The sequence below is a fragment of the Hetaerina americana genome, unplaced genomic scaffold (genome assembly GCF_022747635.1).
Source record: "Hetaerina americana unplaced genomic scaffold, ioHetAmer1.1.p SCAF_5, whole genome shotgun sequence".
Classification (NCBI taxonomy): domain Eukaryota; kingdom Metazoa; phylum Arthropoda; class Insecta; order Odonata; family Calopterygidae; genus Hetaerina; species Hetaerina americana.
In genome coordinates, this window is record NW_027287095.1 from 79679347 (window position 1) to 79697013 (window position 17667).

A 17667-nucleotide genomic window follows, 5' to 3' on the forward strand; every position below is an offset into this window, starting at 1 on the left:
GTGATCGAATGGAGAGCGTTTAGAAAAATTAATCCGCTAAAAAAGGGAATACAAATACAAATGGGAAACACAATAGAACAGTGTAAAAGTTGCAGACGATCAATTAGATAATGCGAAGATTATAGCATTTTCACTTTGCATGACTGTAAAAACGATAAAGTGATTTGTGGAAATTTTATGCAGACATTAACACTTGCATTGGAAAAACATGTCAAAAATATTATAATCGCAGACGTAGATAACGATTTGGAACGACTTCATCGAAGGAGAGAATATGCACCGATATTTGGCATAATATTTGTAGAGATATTTAAAAATTCCCATGATAACATGAAAGAATATCAATCTTGCAATTAATCACAAGTTTGGCTTCACTACATCAAAATTTGTCGGACAATACGAAATTTAGCTCTATAGCGAAAAAACTATTGTCCAATTGGATGTAGTTGAATCCTTATCCTTCCTTGCTCAAATTTTTTTTGCGATCAACCGAATTAGTTAGTTTTAATTTTTAATCTTATAAACTTAAACTGAGAATGTAAAACATCTTACCACGTTTCGAATCAATTGATATACATTAATAACTACATGATGAATTTTTAAATGACATTTTTATTTACATAATTACATAAATTCTTCGCAGATAAAGGAAAGCCATGTACAATTCAATAAACAGGTATTCTGAGTTTGATGGATTTCAGAAGTCAGTTGTTCTGACGTTAGGCGTTTTTTTTAAAGACAGGATAATTGCAAAAAGAAGGCTTATTAATAATATGGTATCATACAACTTCTCAACTTCCTTGTGTTTGTGCAAAAACGTTTTAGTTTCATTCGTATTTGGACCGTTTTAACATTATTATTATTTAAAAGTTTAATAAGTACTACTTTTCCTTCTGAAATATAGGAACTAAATGATGAAGTGACTCCAATGAGAATGTTGACGACAATACTAAATTTGTAAGGTTCTATCCTCTAATACTGAAATCTCTTAAGTATCAAGTAGTTCGTTCTACTTACCCGTAACCAATTCAAAGGTGATTGCAAAATGCACAAATAATTGTAGTCAAAGTTCTTTATTTTTTTTGATAAATTCAAGAATCGAATGTTTTCTCAATTATTAATTGGCAGATATGATGAAATGACTGCGATAAACGGTGGAAAGAAAGGAAAGGGAGAAAGGAGCCGAGCGTTTGCGTATCTTGCTCAGTATTACTCAGCAAGACATGCCCAGGATACTATAGAGCCAACATTTAGGGGTGGCTTATTATATTTTGTAATGTTTCCCTAATTATGGCAGGTTAGGCAACGGTTTGTCACTTGCTAACGTAGAGAATCCCAGCATTGGCCTAGCAACAGGTACATTTACATCCACCGCAACACTCCGATCATCCAGTAAATTGATTAATATAAATCTCATATTGTGAAAGAATTTGTCATTTCCCAACAACTATTTTTAACAATTTAAATGTGGAATAGTTCCACCGAAAAACGCTAGTAAAATACAATAGAATAGAACTTTCTCTCAAGTTTAAGAAACATGAGGACACAGTTTCCATGAAATAAAGTACATCTTCCCTATTATCAATAGCGTATTGCACTCTTTGCCTACACGGTCTCCGGTTAGGTTGGAATTACTCTCTTAAACTGAGAACCTACCGCATTGTTTGCGTATGTTAAATTACTTATCATTCCTTCATATATATTATTTAAAATTAAAATTCTCCCTTCTTTACGCTCTATCTCATAATGTTATAAGGTCATAAACGAACTCATCTCTTTACACCTATTTTCCTTTTCTCTTTCAAAGGAAACAAATTTCATCACCACCACAGATCACGTGTCTCGACTTCATTCTGTCTATAAACATTCCGCGTGTCAGTGAATATCCCAAAGGTGTGTCAGCGACTCACGTGTAAAGAGAAGGTTGAACGAGGGCAACTGTTTCCTGGGCACTGGTTCTCGTCTGCTGAGCTCTCGTGTTCCATTGCTCGGAACAAATGGACGGACGTGATGTTAAACACTCTTCGCTTCCGTGACAGTATAAACCCAATAAATTCAATGAAGTCCCATGACGGAGATGAAGTCACATACTCGGCGAACGAATTTAACCGATGGCCGTTCGTTCGACGTAAATCTCAGGATCACCTCACCCTTGAGCTCAGAATTTCCACGAAGAGTTGATACACAACGTTGATTCGTTTCCCAGTCATTCATTCCTGGCCCTCCATTCGCTTAAATGAGTCGTCTTTTCCAAATTTTGGGAGGGTGATGCCGGACCACACCGGCGACCCGCCAAATGTCTCCGTTCCCCGTCCGCCCTATTCCCCCAGGCGGCCCCGGTTCATGGACGGGTATTCCCAGTCGCCGTAGCCCATTGCAGCGGCGGCGGCGGGCCGGCCGTCATGAAACCTATCGCCCGGCACCGACCGATCGCCCGGGTAGGCCGCCCGGCGTGGGCCGTCCGAGGCGCACCCTCAGCCCGCCATGGTGTCCGCAGTCAGCGTGAGAGTGGTGAGGACGCTCCTTCGGTTCGGATTCACGCCCAAATTCTCCCAGTTGATCCATGAGAGACGCGCTGTCAAATCTGAAACACACGAGAGGAATGACAGTAGTTAGTCATGGGTCGTGATCTTCCGAGTACGCTCGATGCGAAGTTTAGAGAAATCGAGACGTGCGGGCGTGGCCGCCATTTCACGAACGAAACGAACTTGGCAAAACACGTACAAACTTCGTATTCCCAATATTATGAGTTTATAAGTGTTAATTTTAAAATTATGACTATTGATTCGGCAATAAGATGGCTGTAACGTCATTTTTAATTTTGATTATATAGCATTAATATTTGACATGAGTACCTGATAAATGTTTACACAAAAAATATTCGTACTGATTCAAGTATTTATTGAATTACCAAGTCAACCACTCGATAAAAATTGATGGAAAACTCTTCACAATACTACATAAAATAATTCTATAACTTCAACATTGGAAAGTTTTACTATTGCCAAATATTTTGGATACATTTTGGTTAATTCTTAGTGTAACTAGTTTTTTACATGTTTTATAATAATAAGAAGTGGACTAATTTAATGATGAATTCGCCTCTCTCCATTTATGAATATTTCAAAAGGCTAAGAAATTTGTTTGTTTTTGTGGATTAATAGTGAAAACAATCAGATTTTATTCTTAAAATCAATCAAATTATCAAAGTACTATTAAAAAGTTATCATTCAACCAATCTCATCTATTTTTAAAAATTCTTTTCCAAAAAAGTCGACTTTCACTTGCACGAATCTCTTTGTTTACTGTATTAACCATGCCAAACATTCATACAACGTCATTATTACAATGAATAGTTAATTTAGCGAAGGCGAAGGAAATAGGAAATACGTCAAAATGGGGTTCAAATATCTTTGCCGTTTATCATCAAGCGACCAACCCCCGGTACTCACCACTGGTGTTCCATTCGGCTCTCTCCGCCTTGATTTCGCCTCGAAGGCACTTCTCGACGTGGGTGAGAGGGTCGTGGTCGGAGGCCAGCACCTCGCGGAGCAGGGCGATGTACGCGATGGCCAGGCGGAGGGTGTCGATTTTCGAGAGGCGCTTCTCATAAGGGAAGGTGGGAACGTGGACGCGGAGCTCGTCGAAGGCCGAGTTGATGCTGCTGGCGCCGGTGAACCGAAGGTAGAGAGGAAGAGAGAGAGAGAGGAAGAGGGTAGGGTGCGGAGGTGGTAGGAACGGGGAGAGAGGGAAGGGGGAGGAAAGAGGTGAAGAGAGCGCGAGGTGTAGTAAGCAGTGTGGCCCACGTATTGATTTCTGTCGCCACATTGAGCGAAAATTTCGCATCGCTCACATAAATTCCCTCCTACTGACGAACGTGAACATTGATTTAGCGTTTTTCGTCAAAATAGAAACCTCTACCGTATTATGGCAAAAACAATCGTTGAAATTGATGCAAGGAATTCACATTAAAATTTCAATTTTCATTTATGCTCATTTTATGCGATATATTTGTTATGATTTGAATTCGTCGTCATTCCTGTGATTTTAAAGTCACGTTAAATAACTGCCAATGTTTTAAAAAATTTATTCTCCATGAGAATTGAGCTTTGATTGAACAGAGAAGTTTATTGAGTAGCCACACATTTTGAAATAAAGGTTTTATAATAAAGGCTCGACTTCATTAATAATATTCTTTATGAAAAAATGAAATCAATAGTAGAATAAATGGGTGGAAGTTTTAGTTTATTTTAAATAGAAATTTGGCTTTTAATTTTCCGGCGGAATTCTACGAAAGTGATGGTTTTGAAAAATTAAGTCAATTTTTCTGCTGCTAAGCGCATGCCATTTTTGTCAGTCGATGGCAAGTGATTATCATCAGTTGACGAGAAAAACACGTGAGTTTTATTTTTTAACTTTATGACATTTGTGGTGGATCGAAATGAAGTTGTCGATTGCAGACTTTTGCAGCTGTTCATTTATAATGAAAACACTTCTAATTTCCTCATGTACAAGGTGATTTGTGCCATTGTTTATCTCTAATTCTTAAACGAGATATTTCACAATCCCTGAGAGCCCCACATTATTCTACAAAATGGCACTAATACATGTGTACCAATTAGCACCATTTTGTTCATCTCATTCTCATGCAGAGAAACCAAAAAGCACCCTTAGGGTTGCATTAATTTTATACAAAATTCACTACGAAAGTGATCTATATCAATACGTAATTTTATCCAATGATGCATTTTAAAGTTATTTCAATCCTAAAACATGAGCATTTAATGCAATATTTGCAGTAACAATGTTTTTCAATTGAAGGTCAATATATTCAATTCTACTTCTGTGGCAGATATAAAAATGTAAGAAAAAACTTCCACCGAGCCAAAAGTGATGTGTTAATACTTTATGTGCTTAAAATCAAAATAGCTCTATGCTAAAATGGATAAGGAACAAGAATATTTTACGAGTCATGCCAGAAATGTAACTTCATGCGAAGTAACAATTGGAAGAAGTGCTGCAAATACTGAATTAAACACTAGCTTCCAAAAAAACTTAACGAGTATGGCACATTTTATAACTTTTTTAAGTGAAGAGATAACGTTTCGTGGATAAACATTAGCGATAAAATTTTATGACATACTTTAATTCTTAACTGAATATTGTTTAGAAATATTGATTGAAAATATCAATCAAGATCAAAAATTTTAAGTTTCATATTATAATACGTTTTCCTTCATCTCCGTAAAATTAATAAAATATGCCAAACAGATTTTACCAAGTTCTACTTCTGTGAAATGAAATGGAATCTTTAACCGACATGATTTAAATATTTATATCAACCGTAATTTTAGATGTTGTATAATGGAGCAATAGTTTTTCTTGGTCAGTATCAGTTTTAGGAAGATCTATTAGAGCTGCATTGCGGACCTAAATTATGCATGTATAAATAACCGGAGACTTTAACGTATGAAACGTGAAGTACTTGAGCAAAAATTGCTAATAGTCATTTCCCTCTTCTCTTCATTGCAGATATTTCATAACATCAATCATTTCTCCCCTTTATGAAAGTAACTATAACCATAAGATGAGAGGGAATTTTGTGTGGAGTCATTATCACCTTCGAAAACGAAAAATCAGAAAGCAGGAGTTACATTTCAGGTCCAGATAGAGCTGAAAACATGTTAGGCTAGTATCCAATATTTTAGGCAAGATAGGCATCAATTATTGTAATTCAATTAGTTGCAAAGAAAAAAACATTCATTTGACAAAAGTTCTTCACGTACCTCTCTGTCATTTTACCGTAATATTATTATTTTTAAGAATTTGGAAGTAATAATATGTATCATGCCAAATTAAAATTTCCATTTCAGCATAAAATATCAGTGCGTCGAGAAACAGTTTCCTTTCATCAAAAGCCTCTGTTTTATCAAAATAAGTGATATTATTATTTCGTGTACAGGTGATTTCCAAATTTATTAACCTTGATTTTTATCATTTTATACTACCATAAGAGTAATAGCGTAGGATGACATTCTTACCCTCCATGAATTTCTAAATTTTCACTTTAGCAGTTTTATTGCTCGGTAACTTTATCTATTGAACGTAATGAATTAAAATAGTAAGTACAAACTTTTCATCATTGTTAATATTTATATTCACAATAAATAAATTTCTCTGGCCGTAAATGGAGCGTTATTTTGCATGCGTGTTGAAATACTTCCACAAACTATTGGATTTTATAACATCGGCATTTTTCTGTTGGATCACCTTATTTTTATTATTAAATTAAGTATAAGCCTCTTTTGTGCATTAAATTTGAGGTAAAATATTTAGCATTACTATGAGTGATGAAATAATTATGTTGATATATTTTTTCAATATATTTTAAAGATCACCAAGTATTGGTGTTCATAGAGGATTTTCATTTTGGATCCTCATCTTTTACTGAAGTTTACTAACGTTTAGAACCATTTCGAGTTCACCTATTTTGAGGCTATTTATTGGAGCAAAACTCCGAAGTTCCGCCATGATCAAGGTTTTAGTTTTGCTTTCACCAATTATTAAGGTGAATTATGCATTCATGTAGGGAGTACATATGAGGACTTCAATGTGGAAACTGTTTCCAAACACCCAATTCCTTTTGCAAAAGAAAACCTTCGGATGCTCAGAGTGCGGACAGGACTTCAGCGAATCAATATCTCTGCGGAATCCACTTTGCGGCGCATTTTCTGCGTTTGACATTACCCTCCCCTCCAGCCCACCCTTCCCCCCTACCGACGGGAAAGGCGTCGGCCATTTTGTTCCCTTGGCGCCATATTGGATCCACATCGATCACCCTCGTTACCCGGTCCGCGCTCCTCGCCATCCGGGACGACTTTCTTTTTACAAATTTCTCTTTCTAATATTTTCTTTATCCCCCTCCTCATCCCACCCATGAAAAAACCCCGCCGTTGTGCCATCCACTTTGCACTCATTCTTAGCCCCCTCCCTCTCTATCACATTTTGACCCCTCCCGCCCTCCCTCCGCGGATGCCTCACATCTTGACTGCAGGTTTCTCGGGGGGGCGGGTGGAGCCTGACGCTCGTGCCGACCTCAGCATCCGCTTCCGCTCCCGGACGTTGGCGGCGTGGCGCTGCACTCTGTACGGGCTGCCCCCGTCTCCGTCGCCGCCCCCGCCCACACCACCCGCTCCCCCGACAACTCCGCCGTCCGGGCCACCCCCACCGCTGGCCGCCAACATGGCAGCCGCCGCCGCAGCCGCCGCCGCCGCCGAGGAGGAAGACGAGGACGAAGAGGAAGAGGGGACGCCGGCCGGGTCCGCGGGGTGCAGGTGCTGGCCATGGTGGCTGTGATGGTGGTGGTGCGGGTGGTGGACGTGGTGGTGGTGGTGGTGTGGGGGATGGTGCAGGACAGGAATATTGCCGGGGGGAGGGGGCTGCACCACGTGGGGAGAGTGGTGGTGGTGCTGGGGTTGGTGGTGGTGATGGTGGTGGTAGAAGCCAGACACCTCGTCCTCGGTATCCACTAAATCATTGGCACCCATGTCACTGTTGTCTGTCGTCAAAAGAAAAAATCCGGGAGGGAAAACAGTTAAGCTACGATTATATAAATGAATAAATTTAGGGAATTCAGTAATGAAAATTTTCTTCACCTCTCTTATTAATATATATTTGTGAAGAAAAATTGTGGGCAGTGTTTGAAAAATTATGAGATTAAATATGATTATTATCTTCGTGTACTTTCAGCCAAAAGCTACGTTTTTTCTGGGTACCAGGCCATGTTGAGTAATTACCGGCGGCACCGGGAAAGAAACTGCTCCCCTCTAAATTCAGTGGGCAATATCAAACGCAGTGTTCTATAGTAAGCCTTGACCTCCTTTATCAAACCACACCTCGGGTTCTTCTAATTAATATAGAGAAGGATTTTTACAAAATGTATATTTAACAAACAAGAGATGATTTGTGAATTGCTATGACAGATGAGTAGCTAGATAAATGAAACCTTCCATTTTGAAGGGGTGGAGGGATGCCTAGTTTGGAATCGAGTTGACAGCAGAATGAAAGCATTGGACTGCCACGACGGAATATACTATTTATTTTCGGAAACACTGAATAAATCGGAGGTGTGTTGCAAAATAATATTTTGAAATGGCTCTAGATAATATTCATGTGCTACAAAGTACTGCGGGAGATGCCGTGGCAGTATCTTTCAATGGAGTCATCCGCTGATATGCATGAAAATTCAGAAATTTCAAAGTGTAAAAAACATTCGTCTTTACCGGTATCATGTACTGATCGAAATTGCCAATGATGAGAGATATTAATGCCGCAACTATCACTTCATTTATCAAACTTTTCTTGTACTTAATATGGCATACATATTTTATTGACAATTGCACAGATTTCGAGGGTATTTTTGCAAGCATTATCATTCAAATATTTTTTCCATTTTTCTCTCAACTCTTGTTCAAAGAGACTCCGTACACCTGCAGTGTAACAAGAGAGCCTGTAATCTCAAATGCCAGGGTTTGGTAAGCCTTGACCTCCCTTATCAAACCACACTTCGAAATCTTCTAATAAATAGAGAGAAGGATTTTTACAATATATATATTTACTGGGTAGTGGAAATATAGAGAAGTGTATACATCTACGCATCTTTAGTAGTATATACATCTACGTATCCTATGTAATAAATCTACATGCGATACGTAGATTTATTTTCGCTAAATTTGTTTTCCTCAGTTGGGGTTTTGTTTCAAGACCTCAAATATCGTAAAGGTTTCCTTAATTCTCATTTCTACTACTGGATAAACATGTATTAAATTGAATAATTTGCGATTCTACACAGAATGAATGATTGGGGGAATAAGACGAGTATGCGCACCCTTTCTCACAAAAACTTATGAATTATAAAACTTGAGGGATTAATTTTCAGTTTTTTTCTTTTAATTCGGCTGAGATTGCTGCATTAAGGTTCAGCATTAAACAAAATTCTACATTTACATAATTTGATCAATTTTGAGTGATTCCTGTGGCTACAGTGATGAAAAATTGGTTGTACCTTCTTTGAGTTTATATCTGACTTGGTTGGTACGCGAGATATGTGTCAAGTAAGGAGGTTTAATGTGCGCGCGAACCGACACCCTAATATCTAATCAAAGCTTTTATTTTCAAATCACATTTTCCTCTAATGTTGAAAGATCCTTAAGATGCTGCAGTTTGCTGAAGCTTTTGGTACATATTTAAAAGCACGGGTTGTTTTCTTTGATGAAAAAGTATTGAAAAAATCACAGAGAAAAATTTTTGCAACTGCGTACCCAGTTTTCAATTTGTAATCCACATGAATGAAGCCGTATTAATATGAATTTAAATCCGTTGGGAGAGACAATAGCGTCGCCATATCGTTGGACATGAAAGGAGCAGAAATGTTTCCTTCGTAAAATTAAACTTAAAACCTATTAACCTCATCAGATGACCGGGTGCAGTATGGTACGCTGCTAGGTATACTTGTGAATTGACTACAAAACGTAATGTGAATTATTTTCTTTCGTTTCCTGATGTTTTGAGCAAATATACGCCAGAAAGTTCCTTCAGATATCGGGAGATAATAACATGTACTAATAATTCACTTCAAACTTATTGATTGCTTATTTTGAGTATATTCCGTGTATCTTTACCGTTCAGAGTTGGTTTAACTAAACGACCTTAAAAATGTTGTACTCAGATTTCACTATTTACGATCAAAATACTACATAACCTTCAGAACTACGAGAATCGTGGCTGTAAGAGACTAGGGATAATTTTTAAGGCTTAGCACTGTAAATTTTGGCTTTTAAATTCCTATTTTCACCTTGAGGCTTAATGTGGACTCAAGAACATATGAGTAGAAAACATGACGGTATCTTTGAAGTTCATTCTTTCTCCGCTCTAAAATTTAGAGACTTTGATAGTAGATTCTTTTAAAATTTAACAGTATTATTCTCCTTTTTTTCTCTCACGAATTAAATTACTGCTGTAGGAAGAGTAAGTATATTTTTGCCATCCAATAACAATTCAAGAGGCTCACGCTGTTGATGGCAACGCCCACTCCGTAGTCTCTGAGAGAACTAATCGATGACTTCGCACAGCTGAAGCCCGAGGCGCCATTTTGTAGAGTTTTCGAGGTAGCGAAGTCACTCTCCTATATATTTTCGGAAAGGAAAAAATCCAGACCGTACACGTGAAGGGTGGAAACCACGTTGGAGCACAGATGTGCACGAGTAATCCGAATCCGAAAACAATGGGCCTTGGGACTTTTTTTTGATGGACGCAAACAATAGGAGATGGCCCACGAGAGATCTTTGAAAGTGGGGGAGGGTGCGAAAATTAACCCAATAATAAGCAGTTTCGCATAGGCTTCTCGTTCAAGAGTTAAAGACAATCCCCGTGGTGGTAATCCGAGAAGGCGACGTGCTCTCTGTGAAAGGTGACGCCGGGCGGTGTGGTGGTGCGCTTTAAAAGTACACAACAGATGCTCGCTTCTCCATTGTCGCTTAAATGGCCAGTTCATCTCCTCATCACCGGGTTTTTACCATTAGAGAGCGAAATTTGGGTCCATGCAGCTTCTCTATTAGGTATATATCTGTTTTTGTCTTACTAAAAAAAACATCCCGCTTGCAATTGTATTGCTTTTTTAAGGTTTTCTTTCATTCTGCTTTAATTCTAATATTACGGTTACTTAATGCATTATATAAATATAAAAACAACTGTATAAATATTATAAATATCATTGAATATTTGATTCCAGCTTCAGTTATAAATTTTTATTGAACTTTCTGCGCAAAGTATCTTACCATAGTTCTGTCTAGTAGATTCAGTTTCACTTCACCTTCCAGTTCGTGAGTAATTAATCAAACCATATTATATCAAATATGGCTTTGAAATTTCCAAAATAACCTAAAAAATGGAGAGCGGCTATATTTGGTGCAATACTGTTTGCATTACTTATTCAAATCACTTGTAACGAGTGAAATATTTACCCTTATGGAGTGAATTACTCCAATAGTTAAATTTTAGTTGCCCCCACTTTTCTTGCAATTTTAAATCTAGCGTTTAATGCGCATTCGATGAAGAAACTCTAAAAAAATATGGTGATAATCGAAAAACTAGCTGTGAAATACTTTAAATTGGGCCTGGAATACATTTCCATAGATGTCAAGATTTGATCGGTATTTACTTTAGGAATTATTTCCTAACTATGAGCATTTCTGCGTACGAAAGCCTCATAACAAGGAAGAATATTAATGGTTCTGAAACTTGGTGTGACTTCATCCTTATTTAATGAGGTCAGTAAATTGGAGCGTCATGAAGGGAAAAATTATTCCCATGATAGTAGCAAGATAAGATGCTTTAGATTTCTCCGTGAAATCTCTCTACTGCACAACTTTTCGTCAAGTATCTTTAAAAAGCAGATATTATTATTCCGTCCTTTTAGTATAAAAAGGAAATTTCAGCCATTTTATGCCGTTTCGCAAATCTTTTCTCCGTTGATTTGTCATAGAACTTTCTCACGATGTTAAAAGAGTGTGTCTACATTTCAAGGCGAATTGTTCGTGCACTCCCCATGGTCTGTCGTTGGTTGGTCTGAAACAACTATTTAATTATTAGCATTTCGAGGACTTCCTCTTTCTTTGTCGAACATTTTTTCTTTCTTCATTTCTTCGTAACTTCCGTCTGCCTTCACACTACTAAAAAAAGTCCACACTCCTTCATCTATCGCGCTTTCTCAACGTTCTCTCCTTTATCGTGACCTTCAGCGTACATCTATCTTTCCACATTTTCTCCATCCGCTTTCTCTGCCTTTTTTTTGGAATTCTTTCAGTAAATTCCTCTTTTCTTCCACACTTTTTAAAACCATTGCGTTTGTTTTCCTCTCAGGCCTACTTGTTTTTTCCATGCTCCGCCACACCTACATCAAAAAAGCCACTAGTCTCCTCAAAGATCAGGTCTCACATTCATAAAGTACTATGCTCCATATTTTAGTCTTTAATAATCTTTTCTTTCCACTTGTACTCAGTGTACCTGTAATTAATTGTCTTCTTGTAAATACTTCTTTCACTGATGCCATCCTTCTAATTTCCCAATTACTTAGCTCCTTTTCCTCGAAATTTTTACTCAAATAAAGGAGCTGTTTCTCTTGCTCTAGTTTATTACCTCCAGTTTCAATGATTAACCTAGCTTTTCTATTTCACAACAATTTCATTACTTTTTTTTCTTGAGGTTGATTTTCATCCCATACCTCTCGTATTGCTCCTGTAAAGCACTCAATAATAATTGAAATCCCTTGGCTCACTGACCCGCTATTACTTGACTCACGCACAGTGATGCTTCATCCTCCTGCCAATCACCCCCTGCCCAACCCGATCCTCCCACCGCTATCCTTATTCTCACATTTTGATTCATGTACAAGTTTCGAATGAATCACCTATCCCTCCAGTCTAACTCCTATTTTCCGCAATTCCAAAATTTGACTAGTGCTGTTGGTAATTTTTTTAGAATCATTCGTAAAATTTTTTTTGAAGATCACGGATCTTGCCATTTGTTCAAACAATTGGCTTTGCATTGTAAACAATGAGGGACGGGTGACCGCTGCTGATGATATAAAGCAGAAATACGCAATCTTACGTAAATGGTAGAACAGGTCCACCAAAGCCCTGGCTCAATCACAGAATATTCATACTTACAGTTTATTTGTCAGAGAAAAAGAATTCAATTGGTACTATCTGATCTAAAGCTTTCGTAGCCGGGTAACATGCAGGTAGCGGGCAAAAGAAACTAGCCAAAGCCACACTGCATTGTCTATTAACACACGCGGTGTTACCTTACTTAGGTAGGCTTCCGAGGCGTGTCTCGAGAATTGGTGAGACCTAAAAATTGTTAGCGTGGACTCACCTGACCCGAGGCGAAGGTAGGGGTGGAGGGAGGCGTTGGAGTTGCAGCCGGGTCCCCGGTGGAGGCTCCTGCCGCCGAAAGCACACGGCGGCATGTCCCCCACCTCGTCTTCGCTCAGCTCAAAAGAGGAAACCATTGATCCCGGGGGGCCGGAGCCCCCGGGAAGACATCCTGTTCCTGACACCTGCATCTCGCGTCTTGATATACACCCCCTGTCGATTTATATAAGAAATAAATACATACAAAATACAGCGGAGAAAATCAGCACCGACATCTCTACTGAAAGTGCTGTTTCCGAATTCATCTACAAATGATTGATGTCCGATTTGCGCTGAATGGACTATTTAACTTTCAATTTTTTTACGTAATCAATTATAGTTAAAGTCAGTATTAATCTCCAAAAAACTGCTAAAACTTGCAATAGCAATAACCCATATTTTTATGATTGCGGTTTTACTGAAATCATATATAACAAATTATATTTCACGGTATTACATAGGGCTCTAATATCTCAATCAATACAGTTTCTGCTCATTATGCACTCCATCTTACGCCACTGTTTTTTTATTTTGCAATTTTACTATATTCTTAGAGGGGTAATAATGCAATTTTGCCGAACATGTAAAATTTTGACCTGATTACAAATTCATATATGTATTTACTATAATTACTTCTCTGTATATTACCTCAATTAAATGTGAAAATACTAAAAATGCTACTGTTGTAGATAAAAAATGTATCAATCTTCGTTTCAAGCTGCATGTACTTTGCACATGCTTTACTGGGAAAATGGAAAATTAAGTGTTGGTTTCAGATTTGGAAAAGTGTAAACATGTTTTTGTAAATTCGCCTTCAATTAGATGAGTTCATTAATATGTGAGGAGCATACGCAAACAAAGAATTATGGAAAGATGGGATCTAAAAAGCATTCAGTATTCCCACTAATTGAACCCGTTTCATGGTTCAGATTTGCAGATATCCCCCATCCGGTTTCATTCCAAATTACCGATTCGCATCAAACTTTGAATAGGCCCGGGCCTAACCTAAAAAAATTGGTTCTGGCATCAATTTTATGAAATCAATATTTATAATATTTACTTCCTTGATCTATTTATTAACTTTTTAGGTTTAAGTTTTTGAATAATCTCTTTCTACCCAAAGTGGCAATCAAAAGACATGCAGGATGATATAGAATAAAGTTGTGATGGAATGTATACGAAAAATTTGCGATTATTTGCACATTTACATGAAGCACTGGCTGAACGTGGATCGAGATACCATTCTTGAGGGAGTAGTCTTACGGAGGTCAAACATCATGACATATGCAATAATTGTCGTGACTCTCACTTAATTAAAGGAGCTGTTTAAATATATCGTCTTTAAAAATTAAAGCATAATTATCTCTGCTGAAACACCCGGTCAAAATGCTACATTATGATGTCAGAATTATATACAAAATAAACGTCTTATTAGAGTATAGTACAATTTTATAGGGGATAACTTTCGATTAGCTTTATGATATTTCGGTTTATAGAAGTATATGCACCCTTTAAATTAACTCAAATCCTTCCCCGTCACGGTATCCAGCACGCAAATTGAACTGATGATGCTCCGTTTTCTAAAATACTCCATAGATGTTCACGTAACGGTATGCCGAGTTACCCACTGGTTTAGAAATTCGAAGAAAAGGAAAATTTATAATCTTACCTTAGAGCCGTGTTGAACGGTTGTCCTGTATCTCCAGTCCCTGGAAAGTTCCTCTCCCAGCCGTCGTCCTGAATATTGCCTCCCTCTTCCTCCCGAAACGGACGAAGAGACTGACGACTGCTAGGTGTGATGATTTAATCAGGTGTGGCTGGAACGCAACCTATTCGCCTTTTGCGCGAAAATATTAAATATCACCGGCCTGAATTTTTAGGGAGGGCCTGAATTAGCCAGGGAATTGCACCGAGATCGGGGAACCCTTTCTACCGAGCGTACTCTCGACCTTTAGCTGAGGGCTTCACTCTCTCTGAGGAAGGAGAGAGGGGTTACGGTGGCACGACCCTAGAGCATGCAATGACGGTGCCCCGGCGGAAAGCAGTGCTACTTATAAGGGGTTTTCCAGCGGTGGTTGTTATGGGGGTGGGTGCGTTGGGAGGGGGGGTGACCCCTGTACATCCCTCCCCCGAGGGTCCACGGAGCGTGCGCGCACGCTGGCTTAAAAGGGGGCGTATGGACTTCCGTGCGAAGGCAATTGCCAAATCAGTGACCAATAGGGGTGCGGGAACCGACTCCCACGGGTGGCATGGGGTGGGTAAGTTGGGGCGTGGTCTCTCGGCAGGGGGTGGATTGAGGGGGAGACGAGGAGGGGCGGAGGAGTGTCGGGGTCGGTGGGGGAGGAGAAATGGAGGAGGAAGTGGAGGGGTCCTCGAGGGTAGAGATGCTTACTTCCGGATCGATAATATCGGAGGAGGATGCGACCATCTTCATCTCCAGTTGAATCCCATTGCGGATTCAAATAAACAATGCACAGTGATGAGTTGAAATTGAAACTATTATCCGGAATCTCTAGATTTGTGAATTATAATCCACTGTGTTTAACTTCCAAATCATCCTTCTTCGATCTAATATCGATTTATAAAAAATATTCCATGAGTTGGTTGAAAAACTGTGCCTATTTTTTCCTACATGTTATGACTCCCGAGATTACATTTCAAGGTGAACTGAGGTCTCGTGACCATTATTTTTGACTTAAAGAGTGTATGGCTTTGGTACTGATCGTGAATTCTACATACAGTACAAATGTTTCTTATTTAGACATGACTACATTGACACGAATACGTGTATTACTAGCTATTGAAAAGACTTTCCTGGCACTCTATCGCTTTATATTATGAAATTACTCAAGCGAAACATATGGAACGGTTATCAACGTCTCAATTAATATTTTGTCCAACTCATTTCTACACCAAGTTCTTTGGAAACGTAAAATTCATTGTGATACGATAATAGCATAAAATGGTACGCCATCGCTAATAACCGGTCAGTCTACGCTCAGCGTGATAAAAATTACTGTATATTGTAATTTTACCATCCGTTCCTGAGGTCAGTATTACTGACATAAATGAATGTTCAATGATATACTGCTGAAGATATTTCAATTCACCTGCCACTGTTTTAAGCAATGGATAAGAAAACTATATAATCTAGAAAAAAATTCTACAAGTACCATGAGTGATAAATCTCATTTGTACAAATAAGCGTCGTGAAAAAAACTGTTCTTATCAAGTGTTTCAAATGTAGTCAAATGTTTGTTTCAATAAGCAAAGCTGTGTCAGTTAGAAATATTTGAAAATCTTTTCACCACAAAATCAATGTAGTAAAGGATATCCTCACCACTTAGCGAATTAATTGATATTTATTTATTATTTGTATCGAATGCAATTTACGGGTATTTTAAAATTGCATTATATGATCTCGCATTATTAACTTCAATAATCAAGCTAAGATCTTTAAGTTTTCTTCTATATTGTAAAGCTGCAATTTTAGAAAACGTTTGGACAAATATTTTCGGAAAATTAGCGATGAAATTCAAACCCCCGACCATCCCAACGTTGGAAATCGTATCACAAAATATTTTTAATTCCGTGCGGCCGGACAGCAAGGCAATCTTGACAGGACTTTACTTTGTTGTTTTTCCTGTCACCTAGACAATGCCTTTAAGCACTAAGTGCCAAATTTCAGTTAAACTGAGAATTGAAGGCTATGTCTAACAAATTCTGCCGTTGATATCAACCAAATAGTGATTCCGAATTTTAACTGCGTTGGTTTTTTTTCTCCTTTACTATTTGCATATCCAATGACTCAAAATTATCTTATCAATCTCAACTCCTAAAGCAACTCTAAATAATAACTTTGAGCATCAGGTTTTCTCCAGAAAAAATGTTGATGCTATTCCTGCGGTAAATAAATGCAGATCATCTGAAATACTTGGTACTATAATACTGTGTTCGACGATTACAAATATATTTTGTGTACTCCGCAATTACTTGCAGTTTTTATCTTTCTTTAAACTGGATCCATTTTAATTATTCTTTTAAACGAAAAGTGCCGATGGCCTCTGTAATATCGAAATCGTGTATTGAAATATACGATTTCGATTTAAGAAAGAGGATGGTAAAGAAGATACTTATACATTTTCTGTCGAAATTATCTAGTTATATAACCATTCCTTGGCATACGATAGTGTTTTTAAAAATTAAATTGAAACAATAATTATATGCTCCTGGAAATCAATAATTGCTTCAACTCGCTTTTTCAGTAATAATGATTAAAATATTAAACACTGTGGAAACATAAATAATAACATCATCTTTAATATCTTGTAATACGGTTATCGTCTACATTCACGAAGAGAAAATTTGACATATGAATCTGTTTTCTTAATACTAATAAAAAAAGAATTATCGCGCTTAAAAGACAAGCATCATTTGCACAATATTCAATAGTAACAGTGAAAAGTACTTCTTTGCTTCCTAATTACTCCGAGAGAAATATTCCCAGTGCTCATATCGGAAGCGTTGGGGAAAACACGGAAGAGTGTAGAAACAATTAATTTCTGACAATCAAACGGTGGAAAATGAGCAAATGTCTGTAATTGTACAGGCAGTTAAGCTCAATGACTAGTTACGCAGAACATTTAGGTATAAAATAAGCAAATGTAAATCGGGGCTATGATAATCATCGGCCATT